Raw genomic sequence first — 19,849 nt, 5'->3', positions numbered from 1 at the left:
TGTAAACTCCCCTACCTCCAATCCCTTTTTCTAAGTTATTGTTAAACTTTTCCTTTTTAACTTCCAAATCGAGTGAGATTGATTTATTGGGAGTGTCCCTACCTCTTATCTCTCTCCCTGTCTTTTGGGAAAGGAGGGGGAGGAGGGGAGGGCACTCTATAAACTCTATAAATCCTATAAATTGTCATTGGGTCTACCAAATTTATAAGAGTCTCTGGGAACCTGCATTTGAACCCAAGACAATTTATTTGGCGTCTCAACGTGGGGCTAGGTAGAAAGAATTCTTTCAGAGAAGATTTGGAAGTTAAAAAAAATGGATATTCTGAAAGTCTTAATCATTAACGCTTTTGCATGGCTGTTGTGGGGCTGGCTGTTAAAGTTTATAAGTTACCATGTCTTCTGGATTGTCATTGATATGCTCTGGGAATATTCTAAGCATTTGCCTGCCCGAGTCTATGCCTATTTCCTGAATTCTGTTAGTAATATCACTGTGTTTAGAAATGTTTCTGGAACATGGAATCAATCTGAGTATATGCATTGGAGCACAGAAGCTCCAGATATTTTGGGGGAGAAATGGTACTGGATAGCTGTTATTTCACTGTGTGTAAATTTGGGTTTGGGAATTAATAAGATAGCGGTGAACTGGGACACGTGGAAATATCGAGTGGGCGCCGCCATTAGGGTGCTTAGGGGGAGGGGTAGTCCTCACTGCCCCAGCTGCAGCTGCGGGGGATGGGCGACAGGGCAGACCGGGCAGACCGCCCCTAGCGCGGCTCCGCCCCGAACTCCGCCTCCGGTCCCGCCCAGGGCAGCCCCCCGGACCCTGCCCCCTCAGCCCAGCCCCCTTCACCTGGCGCCAATTACGACGCGGCCAGCAAGATCAAATCAAAACCCTCCCGCAGATACCGATCCAGGGCAAGGGACCTCTTCGGGAACCAGCACCCCCCAGCAACAGCAACCAGCTGGAAATGGACCTGATAATGGAGTGATCCTTATCAGCTCCACGCCCAGAAAGGAAATCAGGCACATAAGGCAGGAGTATGCAAGGGCAAACGGACAGTCCCTTTTAGCCTGGCTTTTGAAATGCTGGGATGCAGGAGCAGAAACAGTGGACCTAGATCACAGGGAGGCGAAGCAGCTGGGATCCTTGTCGAGGGATGGAGGTGTGGATAAGGAGCTGGGAAGGCTCGATGGTACCCACTCACTTTGGGCCAGGCTTCTGATAGCTGTGAGGTACAGGTACCCGACTAAGGATGACATGATTTTCCATCCCCTTAGATGGACAGATATGGAACAGGGGATCTCATACCTGAGGCAAATGGCGGTTCAAGAGATAATTTATGGAGCCGACCAGAGGCCCTCGGACCCTGATGATGTCCGCATGAAGCCAGCCCTCTTAAAGAAACTGACTCAGTGTGCCCCTTCCACATATGCCCCCACATTGGGAGCACTGCTGCTGGGCAGAGACCCCAACAACCTTCCCACAATCAGGGAGTTTGTGAATGACCTAAGACAGTTTGAAGACAGTTTGTCGAGGAAAACCTTAATTGCCACTGTAGAGACCCTCACCCAAGAAATGAACGAGCTGAAAGCCTCTTTCTCTGAAATGCAGAAGGCAGAGGATGACTGCTCTTCACCTTCAGAATGGGTGCAAGTCTCAGCTATAAGGAACACACGCCGCCGTGCTCCTCCTCCTCCCCGCAGGAGACCAGCCCAGAGCAGACAGGGTACACACAGGGGGTCACTCTGGAGAACACTGTGTGACCATGGGGAAAACATGGATAGATGGCATGGCCAGCCCACCTCAGCTCTATCGGCCAGGGTAAGGGAACTGCAGGGGACAAACACAGGGAATAACTCCTCCAGAAGAGGGGTTGCCCCAGTGTCCCGCAGGCAGCGCTCTCGCTCAAGGGGTGGTGAAGCCAGTAACTCAGGTCCATGTGCCTCATGCGGTCACACTGCTCAGAATTAGAGGTGCCCTGTCTCCAGCCAGGCGGAGGCCAGGGATAACAGAGTATATTGGGACGTGTTTGTGAAATGGCCTGGCACTTCTGAAGCCGAGAAGTACAGAGCGTTGGTAGACACCGGTGCCCAATGCACTCTGATCCCCTCCAGCCACAGGGGGACAGATACTGTTACAATTGCAGGAGTCACAGGGGGGTCTCGGGAGTTGACTGTGCTGCAGGCTGAGATAAGCCTCACCGGGAATGTGTGGGAGAAGCACTCCATAGTAACTGGCCCTGATGCACCTTGCATCCTGGGGATTGACTTTCTCCGGGAAGGGTACTTTAAAGATCCAAAGGGGAACAAGTGGGCTTTTGGCATAGCAGCTGTAGAGACTGCAGACAAAGAGCAGCTGTCTATCATGCCTGGCTTGTCAGATGACCCTTCCGTGGTTGGTACCCACAAGGTGGAAGATGTCAAGTTACCTATTGCTTCTCGTGTAGTTCATCGCAGGCAATACCGCACCAACAGAGACTCCCTGCTACCCATACAGCAGCTGATTCGCCGCCTGGAGCAGCAGCTTGTCATCAGCAAGAGCCACTCGCCCTTCAACAGCCCGATATGGCCAGTGCGAAAGGAGACAGGGGAGTGGAGACTCACGGTGGATTTCCGAGGCCTGAACGAAGTGACTCCTCCAATCAGTGCAGCCGTGCCTGATATGTTGGAGCTGCAGTATGAACTGGAAACAAAGGAGGCCAAATGGTATGCCACAATTGACATTGCTAATGCTTTCTTCTCCATCCCCATTGCAGAAGAATGTAGGCCGCAGTTTGCCTTCACCTGGAGAGGAGTCCAGTACCACTGGAACAGACTGCCTCAAGGGTGGAAGCACAGCCCTACAATCTGCCACAGCATCATCCAGACTGCACTGGAGAAGGGTGGAGCTCCGGAACATCTGCAGTACATCGATGACATCATTGTATGGGGTGAGACAGCAGAGGAGGTCTTCCAGAAGGGTGAGAAGATCATTAATATCCTGTTGGATGCAGGTTTTGCCATTAAGAGAAGCAAAGTGAAAGGGCCTGCCAGAGAGATCCAGTTCCTGGGAGTTCGCTGGCAGGATGGCCGACGCCACATCCCTATGGATGTGGTGAATAAAGTGGCCACTATGGTGGAACCCACTAACCGGAAGGAGACACAATCCTTCCTGGGGTTTGTGGGCTTTTGGAAGATGCACATTCCCGGGTACAGTCAAATTGTGAAACCCCTCTTTGACGTTACAAGAAAGAGGAATAACTTTGAGTGGGGACCTGAGCAGCAGGTGGCATTTGACCAGATCAAACGAGAGGTGGTCCATGCCATGGCCTTGGGACCAGTTCGAACCGGCCCAGAGATTAAGAACATTCTCTACACAGCAGCCGGTGAGAATGGTCCTAGCTGGAGCCTATGGCAGAAAGCTCCTGATGAGACAAGAGGCCGCCCACTCGGGTTCTGGAGCAAGGCGTACAAAGGCTCAGAGACCAAGTATACCCCCACAGAGAAAGAAATCCTAGCTGCCTATGAGGGAGTTAGAGCTGCTTCTGAGGTGATTGGGACGGAGTCACCACTCCTTTTAGCTCCAAGGCTTCCAGTCCTGACTTGGATGTTTAAAGGGAAGGGTTCGACTCCGCACCATGCCACAGATGCCACTTGGAGTAAGTGGATGGCTCTGATAACTCAGAGGGCTAGGATGGGGACTCTCGAGCGTCCAGGCATTGTGGAGGTCATCACCAACTGGCCAGAGGGCACTGACTTTGGAAAGCCAGCAGAAGAGAAGGCAGTGACCCGTGCCGAGGAAGCCCCCCCATACAGTGACCTTCCTGAGGAGGAAAAGGCATATGCTCTCTTCACAGATGGATCCTGCCGCCTGGTAGGCAGCAAGCGAAGATGGAAGGCTGCCGTCTGGAACCCCACACGCAGGGTTGCAGAGGCAAGAGATGGAGAAGGCGAATCCAGCCAGTATGCTGAGGTGAAAGCCATCCAGCTGGCCCTGGACATTGCAGAACGAGAGCAGTGGCCAATGCTATACATCTACACCGACTCATGGATGGTAGCAAATGCCTTATGGGGGTGGCTGAAGGAGTGGAAGAGAAATGATTGGCAGAGAAAAGGGAAGCCTATTTGGGCTGCTGATCTCTGGCAAGACATTTCTGCACGCCTGGACAAACTGCCAGTTAAAATCCGACACATCAGTGCTCACATCCCAAAGAGCAGAGCCACTGAAGAACAGCAGCATAACCACCAAGCTGACCAGGCTGCCCACATCTGCCAGATTGACCTGGACTGGAAGCACAAAGGTGAACTGTTCTTAGCTCGGTGGGCACATGACTCTTCTGGTCACCAAGGAAGAGATGCCACATACCAATGGGCCCGAGACAGGTCCGTGGACATATCCATGGAGGCCATAACTCAGGTTATCCATGAATGTGACATCTGTGCCACCATAAAGCAAGCCAAGCGCATGAAGCCTTTGTGGTACGGGGGAAGGTGGTCAAAGTACAGGTATGGGGAGGCCTGGCAGATTGATTACATCACTCTGCCTCGGTCTCGCAGTGGCAAGCAGTATGTGTTAACCATGGTGGAGGGAAGCACGGGGTGGCTGGAAACCTACCCAGTACCTCATGCTACTGCCCGTAACACCATTCTGGGCCTGCAGAGCCACATCCTGTGGAGACACGGTACCCCAGAGAGAATAGAGTCAGACAATGGGACCCATTTCAAGAACCACCTTGTAAGCAACTGGGCAAAAGAGCATGGGATAGAATGGGTTTATCACATCCCATACTACCCACAGGCTGCAGGAAAGATTGAGCGACACAATGGTCTGCTGAAAACCACCCTGAAGGCTATGGGAGGTGGAACTCTCAGAAACTGGGAGAAGCACCTTGCAGAAGCCACTTGGCTGGTGAACAGCAGGGGATCAGTTAACAGAGCTGGTCCTGCTCAGTCTGCCCTACTGCCCCCAGTTGAGGGAGATGGAGTTCCTGTGGTCTGTGAAAGGAATCTACTGGGAAAGACTGTGTGGGTTGCTCCTGCCTCTGGTGGGGGAAAACCTATCAAAGGGGTGGTATCTGCAGAGGGTCCTGGTCACACATACTGGGTGATGATGGAAACTGGTGTTATCGAGTGTGTCCCTCAGAGAAACCTCTCTTTAGCTGAAAAGGTTTTGAAATCTCAGAGTTGATTCCATGTGTTCCAGATACTTTCAGGTTATCTTGTATTATAGTTGTATCATAGTTGTGCAATACTTGTATCATAGTTGTGCAATACTTGTATTATAGTTCATAAGGGGTTACAAGTTGTTTTTTGTAGTTATACCCTCACCACTACACGGCGTCCAACAGAACCTACATGACAGCAGCAGCTATCCAGAGTCCTACAGCATCGCATCACACCACGGCGTCCAACCAGAACCCTGCATCTGATTCGTCACTGATGCCCTGCAGTGAGAGACTGTTCCTGATTTCCCTCCAGAGGATGTCTACAGCCATCTCATCTACACCTGTTCCCCTGATGCCAGACATGAAGAGACTGTTCCTGATGTTTTCTTCGCAGAGGGAAAAGACTCTTTTCCTGAGTACCAACAAGAACTGTTCCTGATTCACTGACTTTTCTTCCGTTCCTGCCCTGCTCACATCTCAGCAACCTGCACCGGACCAGAGGAACACATCGCCTTGGGATACAGCCGGGGACCAAGAAGGACTTCACGAACTCTTAACCCATGGACACTTTTCCCATCTTTGGAGAAGAAGACTGTTCTTAGGAAGGTGGAAGTGGTCTAACCAAGGGGTGGAATGTATAGGGTTAACACTCCTGGGGGAGTGACCCTGAACCTGACCCTAGGGGTCTTGGCCCCTCCTCAGGGGTGGGCCACACTCCAGGTGATGGTTAGCCCACTCCCCCCACTTCCTGTGGTATAAAAGACAGGAGTTCTCCTGTCTCTTCCTCTTTTCGCCCTCTTTCTCCCTACCTGCGTTCATGACCGCACACACACACTGATACTGCATACCAGCCACGAGGCAGAGACACCATCACACTACTCGGGTTGTATCCATCCCTGTTTTGTATTTTGCTGTTTTCCCTTCCTTATCCTTTGTAAACTCCCCTACCTCCAATCCCTTTTTCTAAGTTATTGTTAAACTTTTCCTTTTTAACTTCCAAATCGAGTGAGATTGATTTATTGGGAGTGTCCCTACCTCTTATCTCTCTCCCTGTCTTTTGGGAAAGGAGGGGGAGGAGGGGAGGGCACTCTATAAACTCTATAAATCCTATAAATTGTCATTGGGTCTACCAAATTTATAAGAGTCTCTGGGAACCTGCATTTGAACCCAAGACATTGTTCAAAGATTGAGGTTCTGGGCTCAGGTGTAGACACACACAATCATGGTGAGCAAACTGGTGTAGCTTCAAAAGCCCCAAAAGGCCACAGTCTTCTATTGTTACATTAATAACTAAAAGCAACAAGTGAACCTGAGAGTTAATAAGCCAAGAAAACTTTGGAACAAGGTATTACTAAATGGATTAGTTAACATACGAAATATTTCAAAATTTCCTTCAGCACTAAATGTAACTTGCATTGATTTTTTTTTATTCTGAGGTGTTCTCCCTGCTATTCTAATGAATATGAATCTCGATGTATTTTAGTGCATCAAGAAAAAGTGGGCAACAAAGTTACTTGTCAGGAGTTTTACCAAAACAAATGGCACATTACCAGTCATGTTTCACAAAAGGTCTGTGATGGGACACCAGCAAGCTATACACAAGTAAGTGGTATATGAGGAATATTTATTAAATCTATGTTTCATATACACACACTTGTCTTCTTGTATGTCATAGTGGATTTATGAGAGACAGTTGATTCAGTCTGGAGAATTTAGGCTTTGGAAAGGAAAATAAGTTGAAAAGTCTATTTGCATCACAGGAAAATATAAATTTAGGACCCTGAGAGCTATTGCAGTGGTATATATCATGCCTTCGGTCTTCTTCTCTCAAGTGAATTTATTGGGGCCCATTACATGACAGCTGTACCAACTAAATTACAATAGTTCTCCATTAAATAACAAAGACATGATTTGCGATGTAATTAACATTCTCATGGCAGTTTTCTAACCCCTGAAGTGGATAATTGCCCGTTATTGCTTTTAAATTCTGAGCCTTACATGACTTTATTAACAGTTTCTGAGATCCAAAACATTATTAAGGTAAAAGCAACATATCCAAGAGCAGTACATATATCAGTCTGGTGCAAGGAGACACTAAATCCAGAAAAGGCTTGGACCATGTGTCAGGCTTTTAATAGAGTCATGCACATGCCTTCTGTTTGAAATTCCTCACCCTTCATATGCTTTCAAATTCTGTGATTCTGTTTATAGAAGTGGAATAATTTTAGCTGAAGAAATCTGTTTATGTTAACTCCTCTTTTTCCTTGATAAATTTAGTATTTTGAATTGAACCTACACATAGCTGGTTGGAACATAAGAGACTTGAAGACAAGAAGCAAAGACGGTAATTTGTCAGGTATCTTTACCTTAAGAAGGTAAATTTTCAATGATGTTACAACAAATATGATTCTATGAAATATCATTTTAAACAGAAATGAGTGTGTGCGGGAAAACTTGTCATAGAATCATAAAATGGGTTAGGTTGGAAGGGACCTCATTGAATTCCAACCCCCCACTATATGCAGGAACACCTCCCACTAGAACAGGTCACTCAAGGCCTCATCTAACCTGATCTTGAACACCTCCATGGAGAAAGCATCCACAACTTTCCCAGTCAACCTGTTCCAGTGTTTCACCACCCTCAATGTAAAGAACTTCCTCCTAATATCCAGTTTAAATCTCCACTCCTGCAGTTTAAACCCATTATTCCTCATTCTGTCACTACAAGACCTTGTAAATAGTCCTCCCCAGCCTTCTTGTAGGCCCCCTTCAGATACTGGAAGGCCACTACAAGGTCTCCTCCAAGCTTTCTCTTCTCTAGGCTGAAAAGCTCAAACTCTCATAGCCTGTCCTCATCAAAGAGGTGATCCAGCCCTTTGATCACCTTCATGGGCCTCCTCCGCATCCACTCCAACAGTTCAATGTCCTTTTTTACACTTGATATCAATAACTTGCTCCAGGGACATTCACAACCGTTAATTCCACAACCCACTGTCAAGTCCAAATCCATTGAGTAAAAGAATATTTGACGGTACTCATAAAGGTGTTGCTTTTTTTTCCCCCCTTCTTTTCCATTTTCACTTTCATATATCCCAGTGTATTATTGTTTGTTGTAGAATTCTCTTTGCAATGGTATCATGTGTTCTCTTTCCTACCTTTTGCAATATTTTGTGATAAAATTTCTTAGACTTTGCAACTCTTTTTTTTTGCAAAGTACTGTTTAAAAGATACATAGATGTGGTGCTAACAGGTATGGTTTAGCACCAAACTTGGTGGGTAGATAAAGATTGGAGCTGATGATCACAAATGTCTTTTCTAGATCAAATGATTCTATGATTCTGTATAAACTACTTTTCCTCAACCATAATAAACTATCACCACCTGCTATTATATATGAAACTGTGGAATTCATTTATGACTCAGCTGTAGGCAGAAGTTGCATAAGGAAGATATGCTTGATAATAAAATTCAATAATCATAAAGAGCAGGCTAGCTCAAAGTGAGTCCAAGAAGAATATTCAGGAATCCTTTGTTAAAGTTTTTGTATGCCTAAAATGGATCCCCATGATGTGAGATATCATTCCTGCATTGTGTCAAAATGGGCATGACATGGCCTGGGGGGATGGCTTAAAAGCACTGAAACAGCACTATTGAAAGGCCAATATGCACAGCTCACTCTACACAGCTCTGCAGGCACTGCTTCACCTCACAAAGGGTGAATGAAGAACCGCAATTTTGGGTCACCATGTGTTAGCAGAGCTCCTGGATACCTCTGCTCATCATGGCCCACACAGCTGGTCTTGAGTGCCCCCACTCTGCACCATCCAGCTCCCACAGCCTCTCATTGCTAGGTGGCCCAGAAGGCTCCTTCTGTCCTTATTGCTCCACCAGATTTGTACCATAAGATTTCCACCAGTTCCATTGAGACCTGCTGATTTTCAAAATGTGCACCTGCCACCAAGACCTTGGGGCTGTTCCCGTGATAATTTTAAGAGCTGAATTCAGAGAATGGTGATATCCCTTCCTTTCCTCTCCAACTCTCTCTCTTCCTCTCTTTCTTCCATTTTCTCTCTAATTTTCCCTCCTCTTTTCCTTTCCATTTCCCCTTTCTCCTGTCTAATCTAATAAATTCAATTCATTGACATTTGGAGTTGATTTGCCCTCCAAGGGAATTATCTGTATCTTAGCACAAAGCTTCACTGCTGACCAGGATTGGTACAGAATAACCAGGTCATGACATATGGGTATCTCTGTTTTTTATTATTTTGGGGGGAGAGTGGGTTGGGTGGAAGTGTCCTTACATCTAGTCGGGATTTTTCATACTCCAGCTTGTGTTTACCACCTCTCACCCTGCCACCGTACACCTCCAAGAAGAGTCTGGCTCCACTTTTCCTGTAGCCTCCCTTTAGGTAGCTGTAGATGATGTAGCCTATAGATCTTTAGCTTTCTGTCAAGAATGGAAAAAATAGTTCCTTCAGTCTCTCAAGATCATAAGATTACTATTTGTTGGTAAAATTGGATTAGGCACTGTCAAGGTCCAGAGAACAGAGATTAACAGTATCTGTCCAGAGAAGCAAGATCTGTTCTTATGATTTCATTGTTGTGAAATTAAGGTGCAAACGAGACCATGTATCACCACAAAACTATTTATTAAAGGGTAAGGTTGGAGAAAATGGGGGGGAGGGGGAGGGAAGGAAGGGGAAGAGAGAGATAAAGAGAACATCAGAGAAGAAGAGAAGAAGCAGGGAAGAAAAAGAGCTGGGATCATATTGCAGTCAGTCGCAGATGGGGGGGAGAGACAAGTGCATAGCCCAGGGATGATCTTCTGTGGAGTTTGTCAGGGGTTCTTCTAGTGGTGGTGCAGCTTTGTTAGTCTAGTAGAAGTGCACAATTTGGCAGACGTTCCTCCTGCCTTTTACAATTTTTTAGCTGGGAGTCCAGGTGCAGCTCCTCAGGAAATCTTCCCATGGTTCAGCAAGAGTGCAGGACCCAGGCTAGCTCAGCTGAAACGCGCTTTCTCGCAGCCTTTTTTCTCCTCTTTTCTTGAGGCTCTCTCGATCTGAGGAGCCCAGAGGGAGGGAGGGAGTGGCAAGCAGGCGCTAAGTACTCGCAGGAAGGTGAGTCAGAGGGCGGTGCCTGGCGAGCGGCACATTTAAACGAGGAGCTCACTGCTGTCTCTGCTGAGTGCAGCGCAGTGCGCGCCGCTGGTAAAAAAAAAAAAAAAACCAAAAACAAAAAAAAAAACCACCACACCTAACAACTCGCACCGGACCTTCAGGATAGCAGACATGGTTCGAACTAGGTCCAAGCTGTATAATACTTGTAAAACTGTGGGCACCCAAACAGAGCCCACCTGTAGGAGTGCAGGCGTCCAGACGTCTGGATGTGACGAGTGCTGGAGCCTGGCACTCGACACAGGCAATGGCTGCATTAGGTGTGAGCAGATTGATTGTCTGCTTAACCTGGTGGCTGAACTCAAGGGAGAGGTGGAACGACTGAAGGCTGAAAGGGAAGGTACAAAAGAGCAACATGCTCTGCAGTCCCCCTTGCCAGAGGGAGACAAACAGAGCAACCAAGAAGAATGGATGCAGGTGCCTGCCAGAAGGGGCAAGGGAAAACCCTTCCAGCCATCTTCACATCCCCAGCTGCCCTTACATAACAGATATAGGGCACTAGAGGTTGAGGATGAGGTGATCCTGGAGCAGGCAGAAGCATCACCGGCTGGGAGGGCAACTGAGACAAATCAGTTGCCCCCTCGCATCAGAACAAGTACCCAGAAGAAAAAGAGGAGGGTAATTGTTATTGGTGATTCCCTTCTGCAGGGAACAGAGGGCCCCATATGCCGGCCAGACCCCTTCCACAGGGAGCTCTGCTGCCTCCCTGGAGCCCGGGTCAGGGATGTTACCAGGAAGCTGCCTACTGTAGTGCAGCCCTCTGATTATAATCCCTTATTAGTTATACAGGCAGGGAATGATGAGATTAATAACAGAGGGCTAAAAGCTATCAAAAGGGACTTTAAGACACTGGGGAAAGCAGTTGAGGGTGCAGGGGCACAGGTAATCTTTTCATCTATACCCTTAGTCACAGGCTGGAATACAGAGAAGAATAGGAAAGCATATTTGATGAACAAGTGGCTCAGAGGTTGGTGCATCCAACATAACTTTGGATTCTTTGATATTGGGGAACTTCATCTTGCCACAGGTCTGGAAGCAACAGATGGGACACAACTATCACAGAAGGGGAGAAGGACCCTGGCACATAAGCTGCATGGGCTTGTTGAGAGGGCTTTAAACTAGAATGGAAGGGGGAGGGGGTTAAACATGACAGCACCAGAGATAAATCAAAGGGAATTGAGGATGATAGGCTAGAGCTAGGAGTAAAAGCAGCAGCCCAGCTGAAGTGCATGTACACTAATGCACGCAGTATGGGTAACAAACAAGAGGAGCTGGAAGCTCTGGTGCTGGAGGAAAACTATGATATTGTCGCCATCACTGAAACGTGGTGGGATGACTCGCATGATTGGTGTGCTGTAATCAATGGCTACAGACTCTTCAGGAGAGACAGGCAAGGGAGAAAGGGCGGGGGAGTGGCTCTGTATATTAGGGATGCTCTGGATGTCGTGGAGGTAGAAATCAAAGATGTTCAAGTTGAGTCATTATGGGTGAGACTTAAGGCGAAGGCCAACAAGGCTGATATCCTGGTTGGAGTCTGTTACAGAACACCCAACCAGGAAGAAGAGGTTGATTTATTACTCTTTAAGCAACTGGAGGCTGCCTCAAGATCACCTGCCCTTGTTCTGGTGGGCGACTTTAACCTACCAGACATCTGCTGGGACTTAAACACTGCAGAGAAGAAGCAGTCTAGAAGGTTTCTGCAATGTGTGGAAGACAACATCCTATCCCAGCTGTTACGTGAGCCTACCAGGGGGGCAGCCCTGCTTGACCTGCTGCTCACAAATAGAGAGGGGCTGGTAGGGGATGTGGTGGTTGGAGGCTGCCTGGGGTCCACTGACCATGAAATTATAGAGTTTTCAACACATGGAGAAACCAGGAGGGGCATCAACAGAATCTCCACGCTGGACTTCCGAAGGGCAGACTTCAGCCTATTTAAGGAACTAATTCAGAAAGTTCCTTGGGAAATAGCCCTTAGAAACAAAGGGGTCCAGGAAGGTTGGACCTGCTTCAAGAAAGAACTCCTGAAGGCACAGGAGCAGGCAGTGCCACTGAGCCGGAAGATGAGCTGACAAGGGAGGCAGCAGGCTGGATGGGCAGGGAGCTGCTGAAGGAATTAAAGATTAAAAAGAGAGTGTATCACCTTTGGAAAAGAGGGGAGGTGTCCCAGGAGAAGTTCAAGGAGGTTGCTAGGTCTTGTAGAGGAAAAATTAGAGAGGCAAAAGCCCACTTGGAGCTCAGGCTGGCCACGGCTGCCAAGGAAAATAAAAAGTGTTTCTTTAAATATATGAATGGCAAGAGAAGGGCCAAGGACAACCTCCAGTCCTTACTAGATAGAGAGAGGAACATAGTGACAAAGGATGAGGAAAAGGCAGAGGTGCTTAACACCTTCTTTGCCTCAATCTTCACTAGTGGGACAGGTTGTCTCCAGGACAGCTGGACTCCTGAAGTGGCAGATGGAGTCAAGGACTAGTACAGTCCCCCTCTAATCCATGAGGAAGCAGTAAGGGATCTGCTGCGTCACTTGGATCCTCACAAGTCCATGGGACTGGATGGGATCCAGCCTAGGGTGCTGAGAAAGCTGGCAGCTGAGCTGGCCAAGCCACTCTCCATCATTTATCAGCAGTCCTGGCTCACTGGAGAGGTCCCTGAAGACTGGAAGCTGGCCAATGTGATTCCCATACACAAGAAGGGTCATAAGGAGGAGCCAGAAAACTACAGACCTGTGAGCCTGACCTCAGTGACAGGCAAGGTCATGGAACAGGTCATCTTGGGTGCCATCACAAAGCACCTACAGGATAGCCAAGGGATCAGGCCCAGCCAGCATGGGTTTAGGAAGGGCAGGTCCTGCCTCACCAGCCTGATCTCCTTTTATGATCAGGTTACCCGCCTGGTGAATGTGGGGAAGGCTGTGGATGTAGTCTACTTGGACTTCAGCAAAGCCTTTGACACCGTCTGCCACGAGAAGCTCCTAGCCAAGCTGGCAGCTCATGGTTTGGACAGATTCACTCTGTGCTGGATCAAGAACTGTCTGGATGGCAGAGCTCAGAGAGTGGTGGTGAATGGTGCCACATGCAGTTGGCAGCCAGTCACAAGTGGTGTTCCCCAAGGATCAGTGCTGGGCCCGGTCCTGTTCAATATATTTATTGATGATCTGGATGAGGGCATTGAGTCCAGCATCAGTAAGTTTGCAGATGACACCAAGCTAGGAGCAGGTGTTGATCTATTGGAAGGTGGGAGAGCCCTGCAGAGGGACCTGGAGAGGCTGGATGGGTGGGCAGAGGCCAATGGGATGAGATTGAACAAGGCCAAGTGCAGGGTTCTGCACTTCGGCCACAACAACCCCAAGCAGCGCTATAGGCTGGGGACAGAGTGGCCGGAGAGCAGCCAGGAGGAAAGGGACCTGGGGGTACTGATAGATAGTAAGCTGAAGATGAGCCAGCAGTGTGCCCAGGTGGCCAAGAGAGCCAATGGCATCCTGGCCTATATCAGGAACAGTGTGGCCAGTAGGACAAGGGAGGTTATTCTCCCCATGTACTCAGCAATGGTCAGGCCACACCTTGAGTACTGTGTCCAGTTCTGGGCCCCTCAATTCAAGAAAGATGTTGAGGTGCTGGAACATGTCCAGAGAAGGGCAACAAAGCTGGTGAGGGGCCTGGAACACAAATCCTATGAGGAGAGGTTGAGGGAGCTGGGCCTGTTTAGCCTGGAGAAGAGGAGGCTCAGGGGTGATCTTATTACTGTCTACAACTACCTGAAGGGGCATTGTAGCCAGGTGGGGGGTGGCCTCTTCTCCCAGGTAACTAGCAATAGAACAAGGCGACACAGTCTCAAGTTGTGCCAGGGTAGGTATAGGCTGGATATTAGGAAGAAGTTCTTCACAGAGAGAGTGATTTCCCATTGGAATGGGCTGCCCAGGGAGGTGGTGGAGGCACTGTCCCTGGAGGTGTTGAAGAAAAGACTGGATGAGGCACTCAGTGCCATGGTCTATTTGACTGGCTAGGGCTGGGTGATAGGTTGGGCTGGATGATCTTGGAGGTCTCTTCCAACCTGGTTGATTCTATGATTCTATGATTCTATGATTCGGTATTCACGCATTCGAAGGGGTCCGGAGACAGCACCAGAGGAGGGCCTCCACGCCCTCCCTGCACTGTCCATACCCTGAATACACATAAGCCTTTTATCTTCGGGGTAGCTGAGCTAAGATGTAGGCATCCTGGGCATTCCTGCCAGGCTGAAGTCCAGGAGTTTCCAAGGTGTTATCTGTTGATTTGCGTCCCTGAGCTTTCAGCCAAGCACCCATTCTGAGTCCCAGAAGTTAACAAAGGCTATCTTTATCTTTGTTGATGAACGAGAGAGGATTTAGACTCTCACAAGCATAATGGGAGGAGTTGAGAAAGAGAAAGAAGAGAAAGTCTATTTTTTCCTAAAATCAAAGTTTTGTTCATGTAAGGCAGAAAGGTGATGTTCATGTAAGAGAGGTGATAACAGATATCATTTAAGTTGTAGAGCTGTAGACTATACCTGGCTATGCACAAACGTGGCAACGATCAAATTAGGTGATCCGCAGCACGACATAACAAATTTGAACAGTGCAATGACTACTTTCGCTATTTCAATGTCCTCCTTACTAGAACTTTTCATTCAAGGAAATTGTTTTGGCATGGTGAGAGCATATAAACTTATAGAATCACAGAATCATAGAATCAACCAGGTTGGAAGAGACCTCCAAGATCATCCAGTCCAACCTAGCACCCAGCCCTATCCAATCAACTAGACCATGACACCGAGTGCCTCATCCAGGCTTCTCTTGAACACCTCCAGGAAGGAGATGTATACTTTGTATACTCTGACTGGTCAGAATGATTTGTATATATGTGTGTATGCATATATATATATAAAACACAAACAGTTTACTGTTTGAGTATGTGGAAAAAAAACTCACAACTGAGAAACATAAAGCTGATCAGAGCATCAAAAATCCTGGCAATGCACAATCACATCTTCATGATTGAAGAAAAGTAACAGTTTGATGGCCAAAGCTGCAGGCAACCTCGAGTCCGGCCCAAGCTGCCCTCTCGTGCAAAGGCTTCTCACTATCTCACTATCAGACAATGACACGTTAGGATTTTGTGTATAAAAATACATCCTAATATTTGCTCAAGCACCTCTAGACCTGTAGCATTCTGCCACTAAGAGAATGCTAGCCTCAGCCATTTGCATACAGATATGCAGGTCTCACATGGAACACAGATCTCTTTTTTTCTTCAGGAGCAAGATGTGTAATCTGTGTAGGGAGATGGTCACAGTAAAGTATGCCATGCAACACCTACTTCTTACAGATCACAAGCAATGTGTGCAAGAAATACTACATTTCAGGCTACGAGTAATGTATGCAAGTAGCACATTTGAGACTTGCCTCAAAACAAGACTTTAAATAAATACAAAAGGGCCCTGGATGGGGAAGCCAATTTAGAAGAACAAAATAGAAAATTACTCAACCAAGGCTTAAAAAAAACCAGGAAAACAAACAAACAAAACCCCCAGAACAATTAAAAAATATAAATACAACTAGTGGAAGCCAAATTAAGTAAAGCTGTAAGCCCGAGGACAAATAATGTGATTACAATGAACAATAAGTTAATGAAAGAACAACTTAGATGTATTAAGAAACAGTGACTTTGGAATATCCCACTTAAAGAAACTATCCTTTACAGACTTGAAAAGAACGTGTTCCATTTGAGAAAAACCTCAGGTTTAAAGAATTGATATAAAATTAATTTCTTTGTGAAAACTACTATCTTAATCTCTAAGAAATCCAGATGTTGCCAATATTTCTTTGTCAAATCTTCTAAAGGGGCATATTTCTGTACAAAAGTATTTTAAAAGTTATTTGTCAGCTGAAGCAGTAAAAGAAAGGAAGAAAGGATGATGTAAAAATTATAATGTAGGCATCCAGTGAACAATGATTTATTGGTTCTCAGAATGTAGAAGTGAAACAATCAAATAATTATGAAGCCATATGAAAACAATTAGAAAGAAACATGTTATTATTGTATGATGATATGGCAGCTGAAGCCAAAAAACAGTATAGAATAAATCCATGAAGGACAGAGACACTAGTGGCTAGTTAGTCACCTTGGGAAATTTGTTGGAAGAATGGTCAAGCTGAAGCATTATATCTGGAAATCATAATCCTACATTTGTTTTGTCTCTTACACTTTTATTTATACTGTCTGCTGTTCACTTTCAGATACTGGATACCAGACTAGAAGGCCCTTGATGTCATGTGAGAATGATAGTAATTCCAGAGTTATCACTGAAAAACTGCCACCTCCAGACCTTTACTGGGCAAAAGATTATTATTTGTTCTTCTACAAACTACTCAGGATGCAAAGACATAGGTATGAACATCGGTTATAATACTGTTGTCAAGGGAAACTGCTTCAGGAAGTGACTTACTGACCATGGTAGAGCTAGGTTGGTGGTTCAACTTGATAATCTTAGAAGTCTTTTCCAGATGAAACAATTCTATGGTTCTATGCATTTAGGCTGTGGAAATGACACATATTTCTACTAACCAACTTAATTTGTATTCTATATATCAATAGAAATTAATATATTATATAACAGAAAAAGGCAGGACTAACTTGTAGTGTAACTCTTTGACTAGGAAGGTTTGCCTATAAATATATGAAATTTAATTTGACAGCATATCAGAAGTCTACAAAATCCAGAGTACTGATTCTTTTCCATTCATTTTAGTTTCTTATAACATTATCTTAAATAAGAACCTTCCAGTAGAGTATATATTGCCACCTTCATTTTCTCATTTTATTAGTGTCCAATATTTATAGCAATTTATAAGGCAGACCTTGATGTGAGAAGTGTTAGGTCAAAATCACATCAAAGGGCAGCTTCATCGTCAAAAAGCCTGGACAGTACCTCCTGCTTTTATCAGGATCCTGAATTTACTGAAAACTGCCCCTTGTAAGTAACAACTGAAACCTTAGATTTTATCAATAGTATCATTCACCATATTACAGAAAGCTAGACTCCATGGCAGGGTATGCTTTTGGGCAGACATGCTTCAGTGAAGTGGACAAGGAAGAGTATCTTGCCACTGATACTGTCATTCACATGTAAATAATATTTTTATATAGAATATTTAAAATAGATAATATTTTTTTAACTTCTAGAACAGAAATGAGTATTTCAAAAGACAGACTTTTCCATGTTGACGTATCTAGCAGAAATACTGAACTATTGACTTGCCTTACATGACTGCTTGCCAAAAGGGACTTTCCTGGGACACTTCTTTCTTCAAAGTATTTCCTTCTGATACCTACATATGTTCTAGCATTCAGTCATCAGAGCAGCCACACTTCAAATAGTGACCACAATGAACTCCAGTGGAGAAAAAATGCTCATTAGCTTTTACAGGTCACTTCAGTTCTCTGCATTTTGTAGATCAAAATGGATGAGAGCACTGTACTACGAGAAAAAATATTTACAATGTTTTTCACCCAGGGAAAAACAGGAAAACATTGAACAAAAATATATTCAGAAGTTAGATCTGGATATTGTTTGAAATATTCTACCATCTTTTCTGAGAAAATATCCCAAAAAAATATTATTGTGATACAGATAAACGTAACTGCTATTTTTCCTTATATTTAATTTCATTTTATATTGATCAGTTTTGTAACCAACTTCACTTTCCCTAGAGCTTTTTAGGCTTTCTATATGACTTTCAGTCCTTCAGGAGTTCAACCTGGAGCTCATGACGACAACAAAATGTTATCCTTGGTTTTTCTTGTTGAGAAGTATTTGTGCAAATCCATATAAGTGTCTCTTCTTTTTTACTGTGCAGAAATTTTATGCACAAGGTTTGAATCTGCAGGTTTACTCATCTACAGACCAGCAGTTAATGTGTTTTCAACATATATGGGTCAGGAGTTCCTAGCAAACTCCACAGATTTACTTAGTACTCCAGTATTTGAGTTTCATTAGAACGCACAAGCATATAAATAAACAGTATTGTTTTAATGAATTTGAACATTGAAAAGAGGATTTATATTTTTGCAAAAACAGCATATTCATTGATTATCCATGATTGTCCTCATAAATTTCACACCTCAATCTATTTTTTGCTTTTAATTTAAAATTTTGCACCAGATATATAAATTCCTGGAATGGTATGTGAGAGATGGATTTGCCCTACAAATACTGAAGGAAAGAAATATAAAAAAAGGATTTGATAATAATCTTTGTGATGTTCTCAGATAACTCTTATTCTTTCCTTGTATCTGTGTAAACCAATAAGATCAAAAATCATATGCACAGGAATCATAATACATTGAAATTGTGTGCTTCATCCCTCCTTTTGTACTCAATCTGCAGATGCTCTGAGAGTATTCAAGTCCTAAGAAAAGATCCCTGGAACTTGTGATCAAGATGTAACAGTTTATACCTTCAGTGTGACTATATCCAGTTCAAGCCTTAAGTGGCAGCCAAGATGCAGATATTACATAAGTGGGGACTGAAAAACCTTTTTGAATTGAAAGCATAGGCTCTACAATTGTGAATAAATCAATCTTTTTTTAGGAGAATCTCAAATATACATAATGACACAGTAGTCCATATGATTATTTGGCATCATGCTAGAAGGAAGAAATGTATTCCCAGATGCAAGTTTGTCCATTTATAAAAAGTGGAGACAAAACTTTTTCAAAAATCTCTACTTCTTATTTTCTTCTTTAATGACGTAATCTTTATGATAACCCTGCATGTACCTCTATCGTGGGGGTTCGTTTGGGTTTTAGGGGAATGAAATATGAGGCCAAATTTTAAAAGGGTTTAAATAATTTAATAATATATACACAAGGAATCCCCCCCTTCCCCAAACTTATTGACAGCTACCCCACACAAGTTCTTTGTATGCGGTTTCGAGATTATATTGCAAAATGTCTATGTACAACAAATGGGAAATTTAGCAAAAGTTTGAAAGGATTTAGGAAGAGAATCTGTGGCATGAAAGTGCCACTGGTAAGCTATTGAGAGTTATTCTGGTTTAGATCGAGTTTCTCAGTTACTCACTGGTCGGAGTCAGTTTTGATGGTCCCAGATATTGTGGGTTTGGACAATTCAGGAGTTATTGGGGTTCCCACAGGTATGGTCAAGCTGGGAGCGGCAGCTGGAGCGGCGGCTGGAGCAGTGGCTGGAGCGGCAGCTGGCCGGGAGTGCCTTAGTCAGTTCCCTGGGCTGGTGCTGTGGGCTGTAGTCATGCAGCAGTGGTGGTCTCCAAAAGTGGCTAGAAGCAGCAGATGAGCTGGTGGCAAGGAGCGAGAGGCAAGATGCAAGGTAGGCAGGTAGGCAGGTTGGTAGGTAGGGACACTGTATTGTCCCTTTTTATGAGTTTTAACCCCACGACTGATGGTCCTTGGGCCACACTTCTGCCCAACGAGGGCTTGGCAACAGGCCTAAACACACCAAATAAGGTGAAGTCCGAGGGTCCAGTACCCCCAAATATGG

The sequence above is a fragment of the Pogoniulus pusillus genome, chromosome Z, assembly GCF_015220805.1.
Source record: "Pogoniulus pusillus isolate bPogPus1 chromosome Z, bPogPus1.pri, whole genome shotgun sequence".
Lineage (NCBI taxonomy): Eukaryota > Metazoa > Chordata > Aves > Piciformes > Lybiidae > Pogoniulus > Pogoniulus pusillus.
This window is presented reverse-complemented; position numbering follows the sequence as displayed.